Here is a 16,534-nt window from a genome sequence, read left to right on the forward strand (position 1 = left end):
GAAACTCTGAAACCTATACAAAGATACATGCTATTAGTAAGCATATGCGAAGAAATTACAAAGAAAATTAATGAAGCTTCTTCCTCATTGTTAGCATGTATCGATAGCGCAAAGGCAACTGCTAATTGCGAGGGTTGCCCAGAAAGTAACGCACCGCACTTTTTTCTTCAAAAACTATTTATTGAACATAAATAAGAATTACACACATGAAAGAATGGTATTTTATATGCACACCCTATTTTTCCACGTAATCCCCATCCTATTCTATGGCCTTCCTTCAACGCAAAATGCCCTGAACATCATCGGAATGAATGTCCGAGAAATTAACTATTAAATAATACATATGTAGATCTTCAGGACCCGCCAGGTTAGCTGTGTATGCCCTGTCGGCACCAATCATTGTCTTGCTTCACTGTGTGATTCACCTGCTCATCGTCCTCAAAATGCCGAGACATAATGCGTATGTCCTCGCGGATGACATCAGTTCGCTGCAGCATGTCAGGTGTGACAGCCGTGGATGGTCTCCTCGAATGCTGCAAACCGTGGAGCTCAACCGAACCGCATTCGGATGACTTCACCCACCGTGCCCAGCGACTAACTGTACTTCTGTGGACAGAAGATGCTCCATAAACTTTGCACAAGCGTTTGTGAATGTTGTTGTTGTTGTGGTCTTCAGCCGTGAGACTGGTTTGATGCAGCTCTCCATGCTACTCTATCCTGTGCAAGCCTCTTCATCTACCAGTACCTACCGCAACCTACATCCTTCTGAATCTGCTTAGTGTATTCATCTCTTGGTCTCCCTCTACGATTTTTACCCTCCAAACTGCCCTCCAATGCTAAATTGGTGATCCCTTGATGCCTCAGAACAGGTCCTACCAACCGATCCCTTCTTCTAGTCAAGTTGTGCCACAAACTTCTCTTCTCCCCAATCCTATTCAATACTTCCTCATTAGTTATGTGATCTACCCATCTAATCTTCAGCATTCTTCTGTAGCGCCACATTTCAAAAGCTTCTATTCTCTTCTTGTCCAGACTATTTATCGTCCATGTTTCACTTCCATACATGGCTACACCCCATACAAATACTTTCAGAAATGACTTCCAGACACTTAAATCTATACTCGATGTTAACAAATTTCTCTTCTTCAGAAACGCTTTCCTTGCCATTGCCAGTCTACATTTTATATCCTATCTACTTCGACCATCATCAGTTATTTTCCTCCCCAAATAGCAAAACTCCTTTACTACTTTAAGTGTCTCATTTCCTAATCTAATTCCCTCAGCATCACCCGATTTAATTCGACTACATTCCATAATCCTCGTTTTGCGTTTGTTAATGTTCATCTTATATCCTCCTTTCAAGACACTGTCCATTCCGTTCAGCTGATCTTCCAGGTCCTTTGCCGTCTCTGACAGAATTACAATGTCATCGGCGAACCTCAAAGTTTTTATTTCTTCTCCGTGGATTTTAATACCTACTCCGAATTTTTCTTTTGTTTCCTTAACTGCTTGCTCAATGTACAGATTGAATAACATCGGGGATAGGCTACAGCCCTATCTCACTCCCTTCCCAACCACTGCTTCCCTTTCATGCCCCTAGATTCTTATAACTGCCATCTGGTTTCTGTACAAATTGTAAATAGCCTTTCGCTCCCTGTATTTTACCCCTGCCACCTTCAGAATTTGAAAGAGAGTATTCCAGTCAACATTGTCAAAAGCTTTCTCTAAGTCTACAAATGCTAGAAACGTAGGTTTGCCTTGCCTTAAACTAGCTTCTAAGTTAAGTCGTAGGGTCAGTATTGCCTCACGTGTCCCAACATTTCCACGGAATCCAAACTGATCTGCCCCGAGGTCGGCTTCTACTAGTTTTTCCATTCGTCTGTAAAGAATCCGCGTTAGTATTTTGCAGCAGTTCCTTATTAAACTGATAGTTCGGTAATTTTCACATTTGTCAACACCTGCTTTCTTTGGGATTGGAATTATTATATTCTTCTTGAAGTCTGAGGGTATTTCACCTGTTTCATACATCTTGCTCACCAGATGGTAGAGTTTTGTCAGGACTGGCTCTCCCAAGGCCGTCAGTAGTTCCAATGGAATGTTGTCTACTCCGGGGGCCTTGTTTCGACTCAGGTCTTTCAGTGCTCTGTCAAACTCTTCACGCAGTATCGTATCTCCCATTACATCTTCATCTACATCCTCTTCCATTTCCATAATGTTATCCTCAAGTACATCGCCCTTGTATAGACCTTCTATATACTCCTTCCACCCTTCTGCTTTCCCTTCTTTGCTTAGAACTGGGTTTCCATCTGAGCTCTTGATGTTCATACAAGTGGTTTTCTTATCTCCAAAGGTCTCTTTAATCTTCCTGTACGGAGTATCTATCTTACCCCTAGTGAGATAAGCCTCTACATCCTTACATTTGTCCTCTAGCCATCCCTGCTTAGCCATTTTGCACTTGCTGTCGATCGCATTTTTGAGACGTTTGTATTCCTCTTTTGCCTGCTTCATTTACTGCATTTTTATATTTTCTCCTTTCATCAATTAAATTCAATATATCTTCTGTTACCCAAGGATTTCTACTAGCCCTCGTCTTTTTACCTGCTTGATCCTCTGCTGCCTTCACTACTTCATCCCGCAAAGCTACCCATTCTCCTTCTATTGTATTTCTTTCCCCCATTCCTGTCAATTGTTCCCTTATGCTCTCCTTGACACTCTGAACAACCTCTGGTTCTTTCAGTTTATTCAGGTCCCATCTCCTTAAATTCCCACCTTTTTGCAGTTTCTTCAGTTTTAATCTACAGGTCATAACCAATAGATTGTGGTCAGAGTCCACATCTGCCCCTGGAAATGTCTTACAATTTAAAACCTGGTTCCTAAATCTCTGTCTTACCATTAGATAATCCATCTGAAACCTGTCAGTATCTCCAGGCTTCTTCCATGTACACAGCCTTTTATGATTCTTGAACCAAGTGTTAGCTATGATTAAGTTGTGCTCTGCGCAAAATTCTACCAGGCGCCTTCCTCTTTTATTTCTTAGCCCCAATCCATATACACCTACTACGTTTCCTTCTCTCCCTTTTCCTACTACCGAATTCCAGTCACCCATGGCTATTAAATTTTCATCACCCTTCACTATCAGAATAATTTCTCTTATTTCAACATACATTCCTTCAATTTCTTCGTCATCTCCAGAGCTAGTTGGCATATAAACTTGTACTACTGTAGTAGGCGTGGAATTCGTATCTATCTTGGCCACAATAATGCGTTCACTATGCTGTTTGTAGTAGCATACCCGCATTCCTATTTTCCTATTCATTATTAAACCTACTCCTGCATTACCCCTATTTGATTTTGTGTTTATAACCCTGTAGTCACCTGACCAGAAGTCTTGTTCCTCCTGCCACCGAACTTCACTAATTCCCACTATATATAACTTTAACCTATCCATTTCCCTTTTTAAATTTTCTAACCTACTTACCCGATTAAGGGATCTGACATTCCACGCTCCGATCCGTAGAACGCCAGTTTTCTTTCTCCTGATAACGACATCCTCTTGAGTAGTCCCCGCCCGGAGATCCGAATGGGGGACTATTTTACCTCCGGAATATTGTACCCAAGAGGACGCCATCATCATTTAACCATACAGTAAAGCTGCATGCCCTCAGGAAAAATTACGGTCGTAGTTTCCCCTGGCTTTCAGCTGTTCACAGTACCAGCAGTACAGCAAGGCCGTTTTGGTTAGTGTTACAAGGCCACATCAGTCAATCATCCAGACTGTTGCCCTTGCAACTACTGAAAAGGCTGCTGCCCCTCTTCAGGAACCACACGTTTGTCTGGCCTCTCAACAGATACTCCTCCGTTGTGGTTGCACCTACGGTACGGCTATCTGTATCGCTGAGGCACGCAAGCCTCCCCACCAACGGCAAGGTCCATGTTTCATGATGGGGGGGGGGGGGGGGGCGTTTGTGAATATCCCCACAGTTTATTTCTCTGTAATGAGAAATTCAATGACGGCATGTGGCTTGTAACGTACACCACCACCTACAGACTCAATTCTGAAACTGTCCTTCAGCTACCATGTATGTAGGAAGTGACGGAAACGTGGCGCACTCACTCAGGAGACTTCAAATAACACATACATAACGTTTCGCATTCGTAGCTTTGTTTTCGGCTGAGAAAAAAAAATGGGGTGCATTACTTTCTGGGTAACCCTCGTATTATGGATATTAAATGAGTCGAAAATTCGAGCGAATAGTAACTGTTAGCAATCGTGTCACAGAAAGTGTCAACGAAAACTGAAATTCGCTGCACAAATTACGATCACGTTGAACAATGTTATCTATTTACAGATGTGCCAGGAACCAAGGATATGTGCCAGGCGTGTTGCGCATGCACTATCTGCTACATACTTCCAGGCGCCTTGTGAGCTATGAATTTGGCAAATTTCAACTTAAAACAAAAAAAAAAAAAAACACTTTCAATGTGTTAGCAGTCCATGTTTCCGCACTGTGTTCCTTTCCGTGTACCTGCTTTTCAGCGGACCTACTTTATAAAACATACATGAGAAATAAACTCCTATTTTTGTAAGTGTAATTAGATTTTAACTTGTAGCGTATCAGAAGGTAACTAGGAAAGTATTTCAAATGGGAGAACTATTTTTGAGGAAACTGATGCATTTTCGCAGCGAATTTCTCCTTTCAAGTCTGCAACGTGACTCTGTATTTGTCACAATTTAACTAGAGACGTCGTCTGCCCTATCTCCAAACGGAAAAAGATCCTTTTCCACGGAAAAAATGGAACTACCGTACCAAATTTTGCGTTTGAGGAATCATTACCTGACTTATTTTTTGCCGGAGACGCCAAAATGATTTTGAAAAGTAAAATATCTGTTGCTGGAAAACTGTGAGTGGAGATACTACTGTAGATTCTACTCACAGTGATTTCGAAACTACCTGTCACATACAAAACAAACACTATTTTTAACAAAACACAGTGTCACGCTTCACTTAAGGCATGTGTTCAGACTGTTCGCCATTGACTGGAAGATGCATCTGAAATCGCCTTTCAAGAGATAAATAAAGCTATGAGATCTCAGTGAATGACATGCAGTGCATGCTGCCGCGATTCGTGGGGATCTATCGACCAGCGTTGTTCGGGATTCATGGCAGAAATCCCCACAAAAATCGGGTGGGGACCTGGAACGACATTTTCCTGCAGCATTCTGGCCTACTCAGTAGTCAGGAAATTCCATATTTCAATAACTTTATTTAAAATGGAAGAGTAATCTGGACTGCTGCCGTGTTTGAACCATATAAACCTCGCTTATCCAGCGGTATCTCTTCTAGAAAAGTTGATAGAATGTTAGTAAGATCTTGTGAATACTTATTTTCATCTAACACACCTGTGATGAAATAACATTCTATATAGAAATTTCCCTTGGTGCCGCACCATACGTTTACGCTCCATGACCATATCTGATGTACCAGTAGAAGCTTGAGTGGATATCCAATATCCCGTTGCCCAGCAGTGTGTACTATGCAAATTCGTACTATCATGGTTTAGTGCATGATGCTTCATCGGTAAAGAGTACATATGTCAGAACCGTATTGCAGTTCCTAAGGCGTTGCAGAACAAACCGACAAAATTCTGTGCGACTCTTTCCAGACTCTTCACTTGGGGGGATAAGTACATGTGCGCCCTGGCAAGCTTCTAACAAAGAAAAAGGCTTTTAATAATCAGTCCATCTAATAACAGATTCTAATCCCTTGCTAATGATCCACCAGTGGATGAATTTATTTTGCAGCTATTAAGTTTTTTAGAGCTTCCTAATATTTGTAGATTAACCCTTTAATAAAAATTTGAAGAGAAACGTGACTAGAACAGACAGGTTCCTGAGGATTCCAGTTGTCATTATTCAAAAGAAAGTTGATAACTTGCTAAAAATGGCGGCAACCGTCAAAAAGCATATAAAATTTCAAACAGCCTCTTTTCCGCCTCGTGTGAGTGCAAGAATACAGGGCAACCATTTTCGAAACTTGAAACTGAGAGAGTGTGAGAAATCTCTGTCTGCATAAGATGTGGGAAGTTTCCTATGCCGCAACAGGTAGTTCTCGGTTTCTGCTTCTCCCTGTGGTTGGCAACGGCCTTTTTTAGCGTCGGTGGCTCATTGAAGGGTAACGTCTCCGGGGCCGCAGAAGTCGGGATCGCAGCCACAATAATTCTCTCTCTCTGTCACTCGTTTGCACCCGGACTGTCCGACGCGAGACCACGCCGACGCAACCGCGCCTTGCTCCAGGCATTTCCTGCCTTGTAGCTAGACACAGTTTGCCCGCCCATTACTTAGAGTAGAGTGTCATAATGTCGCCTGGGCTCAGACGTCCGTGTGTTACTGTTATCTACCCTATAGGCCAGTGCAAGTTCTTTAAGAACTGCCGTCTGTGGTTGGCCGCTAACTACCAGAGGGTGATACAAATTTAACATTGATGCAAAATGCGAATGGCAGTCGTCCGCTTCATCCCAGATTCCTAGGCGATACGTCTCGTACCAGCATTCGGTTTTATAAACGTCATTGTCAGAACAGCTTTGTCGTTTGTTTTTTCTCCTTTTTCGTCATCTTTTCGACTTTCAAGCTGCCCGTTCACACTAGTGTTTTGATAATTCGTGCAAGTGTCGGACGTATCGGATATAAACGACCAGGACAAATAAACCTGTAATGCTGTACTGTTCTAGCTGTTTCATTGACATTCACCATATGTAGGTCGCATATCTAAAGACAGTAGTCAGAACTACTAGTGACAAAACTATTCCATTTGATGTGCAAGATGTATGAGAGAGGCGAGATGCCATCAGACTTCAAGAGCAATATAACGTCTCCAATTCCAAAGAAAGCAGGTGCTGACAAGATTGAATATTAACGTACTATCAGCTTGATAAGTCTTGGTTAAAATATTAACAAGAATTCCTTACAGAAGAATGGAAAAAAGTGGTGGAAGCCGACATCGGGGAAGATTAGTTGGAGTTCGGGAGAAATTTAGGATTCCGCGAAGCAATACTAACCCTACGACTTCTCGTAGAAAATAGGTTAAGGAAAGACAAACCTACGTTTATAGCATTTGTAGTCAAAGAGATAGACATTGCCAATGTTTACTGGAATTCTCTTTCCAAAGTTGTGACTGTAGCAGGGTAAATTACAGAGAGCAAAAGGCTGTTACAACTTGTACAGAAAGCAGAAGGCAGTTATAAGAACCGTGGGTCATGTAAGGGAAGCGCTGTAATAGAAGAGAGTGAGACAGTGTTGTAGCCTATTCCCTATGTTATTCAGTCTGTACGTTGAGCCGACAGTAAAAGAAACCAAAGAAACAATTGGAGTAGTAATTTAAACTATGAGAGAAAAAATAAAAAACTTTGAGCCTTGCCGATGACATTGTAATTTTGTCAGAGATAGCAAAGCACTTGGAAGAGCAGTTGAATGGAATGAACAGTGTCTTGAAGGGAGGATATAAGATGAACATAAAAAAAAGCAGACGAGTAAAATGCAATGTAGTCGAATAAAATCATGTGATGCTCATCTTATTAGTTTAGGAAATGAGACACTTAAAGTAGAAGATGAGTTTTGCTATTTGGGCAGAAAAATGACTGACAATAGCCGATGTAGAGAGGTTATAAAATGTAGACGGACAATGGCAAGAAAAGCGTTCCCGATGAAGTTACGTTTCTTAACATCGAATATAGATTTAAGTGTTAGGATGTCTTTTCTGAAACTATTTGTGTGAAGTGTAGCCCTGTATGAAAATATGGACGATAAACGGTTTAGACAACAAGAGAATAAAATCTTTGGAACTGTGGTGCTACAGAAGAATGCTGAACATTAAATTAATTGTTGGTTGAGATTCATTGGGAGAGTCCTTAGAAAATGTAGTCCATCAACAAAGTAGGTTGCTTACAAAACACTCGTTCGACCTATACTTGAGTATTGCTCATCAGTGTGGGATCCGTACCAGATCGGGTTGACGGAGGAGATAGAGAAGATCCAAAGAAGAGCGGCGCGTTTCGTCACAGGGTTATTTGGTAACCGTGATAGCGTTACGGAGATGTTTAGCAAACTCAAGTGGCAGACTCTGCAAGGGAGGCGCTCTGCATCGCGGTGTAGCTTGCTCACCAGGTTTCGGGAGGGTGCGTTTCTGGATGAGGTATCGAATATATTGCTTCCCCCCTACTTATACCTCCCGAGGAGATCACGAATGTAAAATTAGAGAGATTCGAGCGCGCACGGAGGCTTTCAGACAGTCATTCTTCCCGCGAACCATACGCGACTGGAACAGAAAAGGGAGGTAATGACAGTGGCACGTAAAGTGCCCTCCACCACACACCGTTGGGTGGCTTGCGGAGTATAAATGTAGATGTAGATGTAGATGTAGATCGCGTAACTAATGAGTAGGTACTGATAAGAATTGAGGAGACAAGAAATTTGTGGCACAACTTGACTGAAAGAAGGCATCTGTTGATAGGTCACATCCGGACACATCAAGGGATCAACTCTTTAGTACTGGGGATCGTAAGTAGACTGAGAAGGATGTAGGTTGAAGTAGTTATTCGGAGATGAAGAGGCTTGCATAGGATAGATTATCTTGGTGAGCTGCATCATCTTCGGACTGAGGACCACAACAATGACGTCTAACTTCTCCTCATTAGTTTACATGCCTGCGCGCAAGGAATGTTGGAGCAGAAATGAGATGTCGATAGAAGACATATATTACGAAAGTTCTGCATAGCTGACGAATGAATGGGTGGAAGGCCTAATACAGTGATGGAGCCTGGGATGAGAGACTCGCTTGGCGGAGTTTAAAACGCCATAGCCGATCCCAGGCACCTTGGTTTCAAATTTAACACGTTTCTGGGACATGATTCAAAACCAACTTTAAAAGTGTTAAATCACTGTGCTCATCTTTTCAAGAGCTTCTGAATGTCATTAAACAAGTATATCGCTTCATTTCAAAAGCTGCGCTTGCTTAAATGTGTCGGCTGATAGATGAGCTAACCGGATTAACCAAGGAACAACATTGTGTCCCTCTGTGTACCATTATTTTTCGAAAACCGTTTACGTAATAAGATGTATGTTATATCTTGCGCGACGCACCCAGTATACCAAGCCGACAGGCGCATTTTCTCTGGTATTTCGACAGATATTTGCAATTTCGGTTTTGCAACGTGAAGCTGGTGTCAGCCCAAACATAAAAATCATTTTGTTTGTAACGGAAAACTCTTTCCATCGACACCGCGCGTCACATCAAACACGTAATGAGCAGTATTTGTTTGGGGTGACTCCAACTGCACATTCAAATGTGTGTGAATTTCTCAGAGACAAAACTGCTGAGGTCATCGGTCCCTAGACTGACGCCCTACTTAAACTAACCTATGCTAAGAATAACACACACACCCATGCCCGAGGGAGGACCCGAGCCTCCGGCGGGAAGGGTGCGGTAATCCGTGACATGGCGACTGTAACCGCGCTGCTGCTACATGCTGCATAAACAAAATTGCAGATATCTACCGAAACACCATATTAAGTGCACCTGACGACTCCTAGGAGAGAGAATAGATACAGCAACCAGCATCACAGGTAATTACAAAGCTCTCTTACTGTTTTCGTCATGATCATCATCCTGTTAAGACAAATTTTTGTGTCACATCTGTCTGTCTGTTATTATTATTATTATTATTATTATTGTTATTAATGTTATTGGTCACATCGATGGATAAGTGGAAACATCTCATTATTACCTTGTGTCAGCGAAGTTATTGGTTTCTTGCGCCTTTCACGAGCGGCAGTGTAGAGCTCAGCAATGCAGAACAAATCCTGTTAATTATGCACGCACAGACGACTTCTTATTAGTATCGTGGCCGAGAATATGATACGTTAAGCGACCTCAGGGCCATTAAAATTAAAGGATGGAACGATTGACTGAGATGGTATTTCACATTTTACATAATCATATTCATTCAATACTTTATTAAAATTTAACGTGAACATAATCCACATCCCAGTAAGTGAGTGTCGGCCGGCCGCGGTGGCCGTGCGGTTTTAGGCGCTTCAGTCCGGAACCGCGAGACTGCTACGGTCGCAGTTCGAATCCTGCCTCGGGCATGGATGTGTTTTATGTCCTTAGGTTAGTTAGGTTTAAGTAGTTCTAAGTTCTAGGGGACTGATGACCTCAGATGTTAAGTCCCATAGTGCTCAGAGCCATTTGAACCATTTTTGAAGTGAGTGTCAGGTACGTGCACTCAACTTGGATTCTGAAAATAGCCCGTAGAAAAATCAGTCAATGGAAACACTCATTGTGCATCAAACACAAGAACGCTGTCTGCGGCGGACTCAGTAAAGGTAGCTGCCTTCCACGACAGAACCACAGGCCCACCAGGGTACTGATACCGGTCATGCAGTTTGCCAGTTTCAACTTGCCAGACCAGATGCTGGCAGCACGTTCACGAGGCAAAAGGCACAACAGCCCTCCGTCCAGTCAAAGCCCACTCGTTCTCGCTCCACACTCTCACCACTTCCAACTCGCTGCCCCGCGGATAAACCGCAGGCGGCTGAAGTACTGTACTAGTGGGAACAGTGCCTACCATGGCACACTTGTGGACCATTAAATATTCATTATCATTTCGTTTTTCCAAAAGCACTCCCAGTCTGTTTGGGTATCTGTACACTGCCTTATTACATCTGTACACTGCCTTATTACTTAAAGTTAAGTACGAAGAACTCAGAGTTGATCTTCGTAACCTACAGAGAGGATGTAGTTGCAAGAAAATTAATGTACAGTTAAACTACTCCACTGTACAGTTGTGCAAAAATCGTAGTTACTGCTTGTCTTTCTCGCGAAACAGCGTCAGTAGTAGTATGGCATAAATGACAGTTATGTCAACATGCTTATGGTTCTTGGTACTGAAACGTCCAACTAGTGGCTGGGTGGGACGTTAGATTAACATACACGTCAATCTCTGCTTAATGGTTGATATCTGTTCCCCTTTAATGGGAAAGAAGTAAGCTTGACGACAACATTTAGCGTGAGTAACTGATAAAGATCTATAAATAATACCTCGTTTATCCCGGCTTCCCATTTTAATTATATCTGTCTTATAGTATAAGCAACCATGGGCAGTTCGGATCACTAGATACAAAAGAGAGAAAATTCTTAAACTGATTTTAGCTTTACCTCATCCAGCCTCAGCGAGTCCGGGTACCCGTGAAGGGAGAGAGCTGTATGCCAGCAAAGACGACATTCAGCCCACTCACGAGTGTTTCCATAGACTGGGGCGACGCAAGGGCTGCCTCCGCTCCGTGGGGAGGACCACAGACAAAAGCGAGGCATTCTGCGACTGTCGTCTGATGCTATATGAAGCGTATTTTGCTCGTTAGCGTCAATGTGGCGCGATCCCAGCGGAGAAGACGCGCACGTTCATTGTCTGACCTGGGCCTCGACACGATCATTGCAACCACTGGGGCTAGGAAGGGGAGGAGTGAAGCATAATGTCTTTTTCTCCGATGCGCAAGCACCACTTGAAATAAAAGAGTCAAAAAGGGGAAGAACTCCATTCTAGTTTCTTATGTTGGACTAAAATTATAAAATTTTCTGTAGGACTTATAATTCTGCTACACCGAACCGCCAGGTAGTTGATCACACTAACCAGTACTGTCTCTGTTCCACCTTTCGCTTCTTCTCTGTGTAGCCTTGTGTGGTACTTTTCCGATAAAGCTGACTACTGGGTGTTGCGTGATGTCCTTAGGTTACTTAGGTTTAAGTAGTTCTAAGTTCTAGGGGACTGATGACCATAGATGTTAAGTCCCATAGTGCTCAGAGCCATTTGAACCAATTTGATAAAGCTGACTAGGAGGCGACGTCTGCAATTGGGCTCTGTGGGTCTCATTGGCTGGCCACTGAAAATTATTGCAGAGAGTTGTTCTGAAAACAATCTGTCGTCCAATTTGCGGAACAATTTGTTCTTGGAACGCAGCTAGTTAATGACTAAACATATGCCATTTCTTATGCAGGGAGCCGAAATTTAGCTCAGAGAGAAAGTGAAAAGGTTCTTGGTCATTCTAAATCTGATCTTGATCACACAGAGAAGAAGCCTGGCTATTTCAAGTTCAGAGCCTGATGGAGGAAGAGCGCAGATGACTTTCGATTGCTGTTATTGATAGCTGACGGAAGCAGGCTTGAGATATGGCATAGATTCTTCAAAGGATAAGAACTGCCTATCGAAATGGATTGGTGTTATCAGACTGGTTCATTGATTCGGAGACAAAATTCTAGAGACGCATGCATGATTCTGTTTAACCTCAGCTAATTCTTTTCCGAAGTTCGTAAAATGGACGCTATTTAGTCGTTCACGCCCTTATTCTTACTTAACAAGAGTTGCTCACGAAATGGGGATTAGGTGGAGTTGTTTTCCTCCTGTTTGCATATTTTAACCCACTCTCCAACATTAATGTGACGAAGATCGAAGCAATTGCCTTTTGGAACTGCCAGAATGCGTGAGCCATGTGACTTCACATACCAAAGGCAGTGCATTCTATTTCCTTACTCGCTCCTCCTCGTGGCAGTTTGTGAGATGATAAGGCGTTACTTCAGTAATCCCGAATTAATAATTGTATTTTCCTCGTTTCATGTATTATATAACTGTGGATAATTCAATTGTTCAACTTTCTGTTATAACAACAGCCGAATTTTAAATGCAATCCACAATGGAAATTTATTCCCCTAAATCATTAAAGTACCTGTGACAAGTCCAAAGACATATGACAAACGCTCTGTTCGATAAAATATAAATGTAGTCAGATACAACGTGAATTAAGCGTTCAGGTGTCTTCCCAGGGTACATTAGATAACAGTAACATTTTTTCCTCCACGAAGGACATGTTTTAGTTCATGTGATAGCAGGGTTAAAGTAGCTGCTCGTCATTTCGCTGCTAGGTATCCTGATCGGCGTCATAGTGACAAAAATGTGTTTCGTCGTGTGGAGCTTCACCTTCGAAATACAGTTCCTCTCCTTCCAACATCAGTGAACAGAGGTCGTCCACTGACTAGCCGTACATCAGCTAATGAGAAATTATTCTGTAAGCTATACACAAAGAACTAGAGCGAATCTCATGTGAGGGAGCAAGACAATTGCTTGTCTCGCAAAACATGGCCGTTACGTGTTGCACGAAGAAGGACTGCACGCCTATTATTATTCCTTAGCGCAACACTAGTAGCATCCTGCGGATGCTGTTGTGTCAATGTTTCTAACAATAACAGGAAGCCAATGATGACTTCATAAAAAATTATAATATGGTCTAACGACTCTGCATTGACACGTAAGGGTACTTTCGACATCCAAAACACCCACAATTGGTATGACGTTAACCTATACGTTACCGCCACAGTATGTATCAGGTCCGCTGTAGCATCAACGTATGGCCAACTCTTGTAACTGCGGATGCAGCTACGCTGCAAAGAGCAGAGAAGCATTTTCAAGCTAATCGCTAGTCGCCAAAGGCTTGGAGAAGGATGCAGGGAGATAACATTAAACTATTTTCTGAATACTATATATGTTTTGTGAAAACATGGTGTCACGGATGGTGCATTTAAAACGGTACAAGTACTGAATATAGTATGTATGTTTAATGTGTCCATAGTGATAATTTTTGCAGTTATTTTTTTCTATGACAGGTAATTTTATTTTTAATTGTTAATTAATCTTCGCCGCGCGAGGTAGCTGTGCAGGCTAGGGCGCCTTGCCACGGTTCACGCGGCTACCCCCGTCGGAGATCGAGTCCTCCCTCGGGCATGGGTGTGTGTGATGTCCTTAGCGTAAGTTAGTTAGTTAGTTTAAGTTAGATTAAGTAGTGTGTAAGCCTAGGGACCGATGACCCTAGCAGTTTGGCCCCATAGGAACTTATCACAATTTTCCCCAAAAAAAAATAAAAATTAATCTTTGTGAATATTTCCGATGTGTCTGACCAACAGTTGTTAGGTTCAACGTTAAGAAAACTGTAGTTGTAGGACATGTATCGTTTAAAGAATACTGTATACTACAGGATTATTGGGCACGTAGATTAGATATATCAGTTAGATGGAAAATGGAAATGAGCGTATGGCGTCATTGGCCGGGAGTTCCCAGACTGGAAGTTCGGGCGCGAAGTGCAAGTCTTATTGAGTTCGACGCCACATTGGGCGACTTGCGCGTCGACAATGGGGATGAAATGATGATGACAGCACAACACCGAGTCCCTGAGGGGAGAAAATCTCCACCCCAGCCGGCAATGGAACCCGGGCCCCCGTGCATGGCATTCCAACCCGCTGACCGTTCAGCTAATGAGGCGGACTGTCAATTAGATTAGATATGCCAATACGGATCCAGTTCTTCAACTTTTCCAGGTTCTGTGGTAGTGCTGGTAGAAAAACGTTGTCCTTAATGAAACACCACAGGAAGAAGTCACTAGGCTTCATATCCGATGACCGGGGAGGCTAGCTGAGAAGCGCTAAGTCGCCATCTGTTGGTGACTCCAGTGAGAGGCTGCCCCGTCTTGTATAAAAGTGAATTTGTCCACCGGAAACAACCAGTGTTACTGCTGACCGTTAATCCCCATCAAAGAAGATAAATTAAAAGATCAAAGAAAATTCACCTGAGCACATAATCGAACTCTCAAACTCGACTGTTCTAAAGCAAAACTTCCCCACTGCGTACTAAGTGGGCAGGACAGCTACAGAATATTGAATTACGGTAGTTTTCTTACATGTGATAACAGTATTGTCAGATTTCCTTACTTTTCCGTTAATTTTCCACAGAAAATATACGCAGGACAACATTTTTCGAGATATTATTGTACTGAAACCATGCAAGAAATCGCGCTGTGGTGTACGAGTATGCAAATTTTGGTTCATCTTATATGTCTGTGAAACCTAACGCTGGGATCTGGGATAAATACGTTAATTTTGATCTGACAAGAAAGTATTTCAGACAAGAATGGTTTGCTTCTAAAAGCGTTATCTGCTTACGCTTCCAGAAACTACGTATTTAAAAAATAACTCGCTCGCCAATTACTTTTCAGAATTATACTTTAGCATTTTTTGCATCAACGTAGCAGATGTCGTTGAGATAAATTAAAAACTGAATGGTATAACTTCTTTTACAGGTCTCTTGCGAGGTTACGAAGTAAAAATACTTTGAATATGGTTTTTTTTTATTGCTGTGGTCACTTGATTGACACGCAACAGAGAATTTTATACCACTCTCCACAGAAACCAACGCAGCCCAAGCAAGTTTTATGTGACGATAAGTCAGCTGTCGATGGAGCGGACTAAAATTTATCGTAGCTTGGTGTTCAGACTGCTGCAACGACACAAAAATTCACATTACACAATGCAAGGGTGTTTGAAAAAGTATTTCGAATTCACGTGTTTATTAAACTGTAAGACATATCCGGCCGCTGTGACCGAGTGGTTCTAGGCGCTTCAGTCCGGAACTGCGCTGCTGCTACGGTCGCAGGTTCGAATCCTGCCACGGGCATAGATGTGTGTGTTGTCCGTAGGTTAGTTAAGTTTAAGTAGTTCTGAGTCTCGGGGCTGATGACCTCAGATGTCAAGTACCATACTGCTTAGAGCAATTTGAACCAGTTGTAAGACATATAACTATGAAACTTAGGATACATATTTACAAATCTCTCCAGTTTAGATTACAGAGGATCAATACGTACACCACCAGTGACAGAGACAATATCACATCGAAACTCGAATTTCTCCCACATGTGCATCATCAGTAACGTCATCATCACTTTGCAGGGTTATTTGCCAGATTTGGGTACAATTTGTGCATAAATGGCGGAAAAAAGTAGATACTATTTTCTTGCGTTGTAGAGAGTGTCCTGACGAACAATCTTACGATATAAACCGGTGTGTGAAACGTCATCCGACGATGCTACAGAATTTCAAAATTACGTAGGGGAACGCCTTTTGCTAGGCAACTCCTTCAGCTGCAAACGGGAGATTGTACAACAATTTCTCTGCCGCCTCTGCAGTTAGTGGTCTCTTCTAGAGATGGGCAATCCGCTACTTAACTGATTCTGCAGAATGAGTGATCAGTAATAGGAATGGAGCTGTAGCTTTTTGATCTGAAACCTCTCTCCAGGGACGTCAGCGAGATGAATGAAGATTCTAGGGTAATATGAAGCAACAGTGTCCAATGTAATGTGCTGAATTAGTCACCATAGTAGTATATACCATGCTGCTGAGAAATACACTACACACGATGTGTTTGTCCCTGTTTTTATACCTTTCCGTTGCTAGCAGCTTTTGTCAATCTCAAAAAGAATAGAAATCAAAGAAAGGTCAGTTCCTTAGAAAGCTGCATTAATGTAGAAAAACTTTCTCGCCTCTTATTTCTGCTCTTCATTAGAAATGAGTGTTCGCAAGGACCTGTTGTGCCAATCCATCCGACGATTCACCGCAAGAGAGGATCCTCTACAGAGCGGAAGTGCTCGGCAACTCACCCACTC

Source organism: Schistocerca cancellata, chromosome 4 (assembly GCF_023864275.1).
Source record: "Schistocerca cancellata isolate TAMUIC-IGC-003103 chromosome 4, iqSchCanc2.1, whole genome shotgun sequence".
In the NCBI taxonomy this organism is placed as follows: domain Eukaryota; kingdom Metazoa; phylum Arthropoda; class Insecta; order Orthoptera; family Acrididae; genus Schistocerca; species Schistocerca cancellata.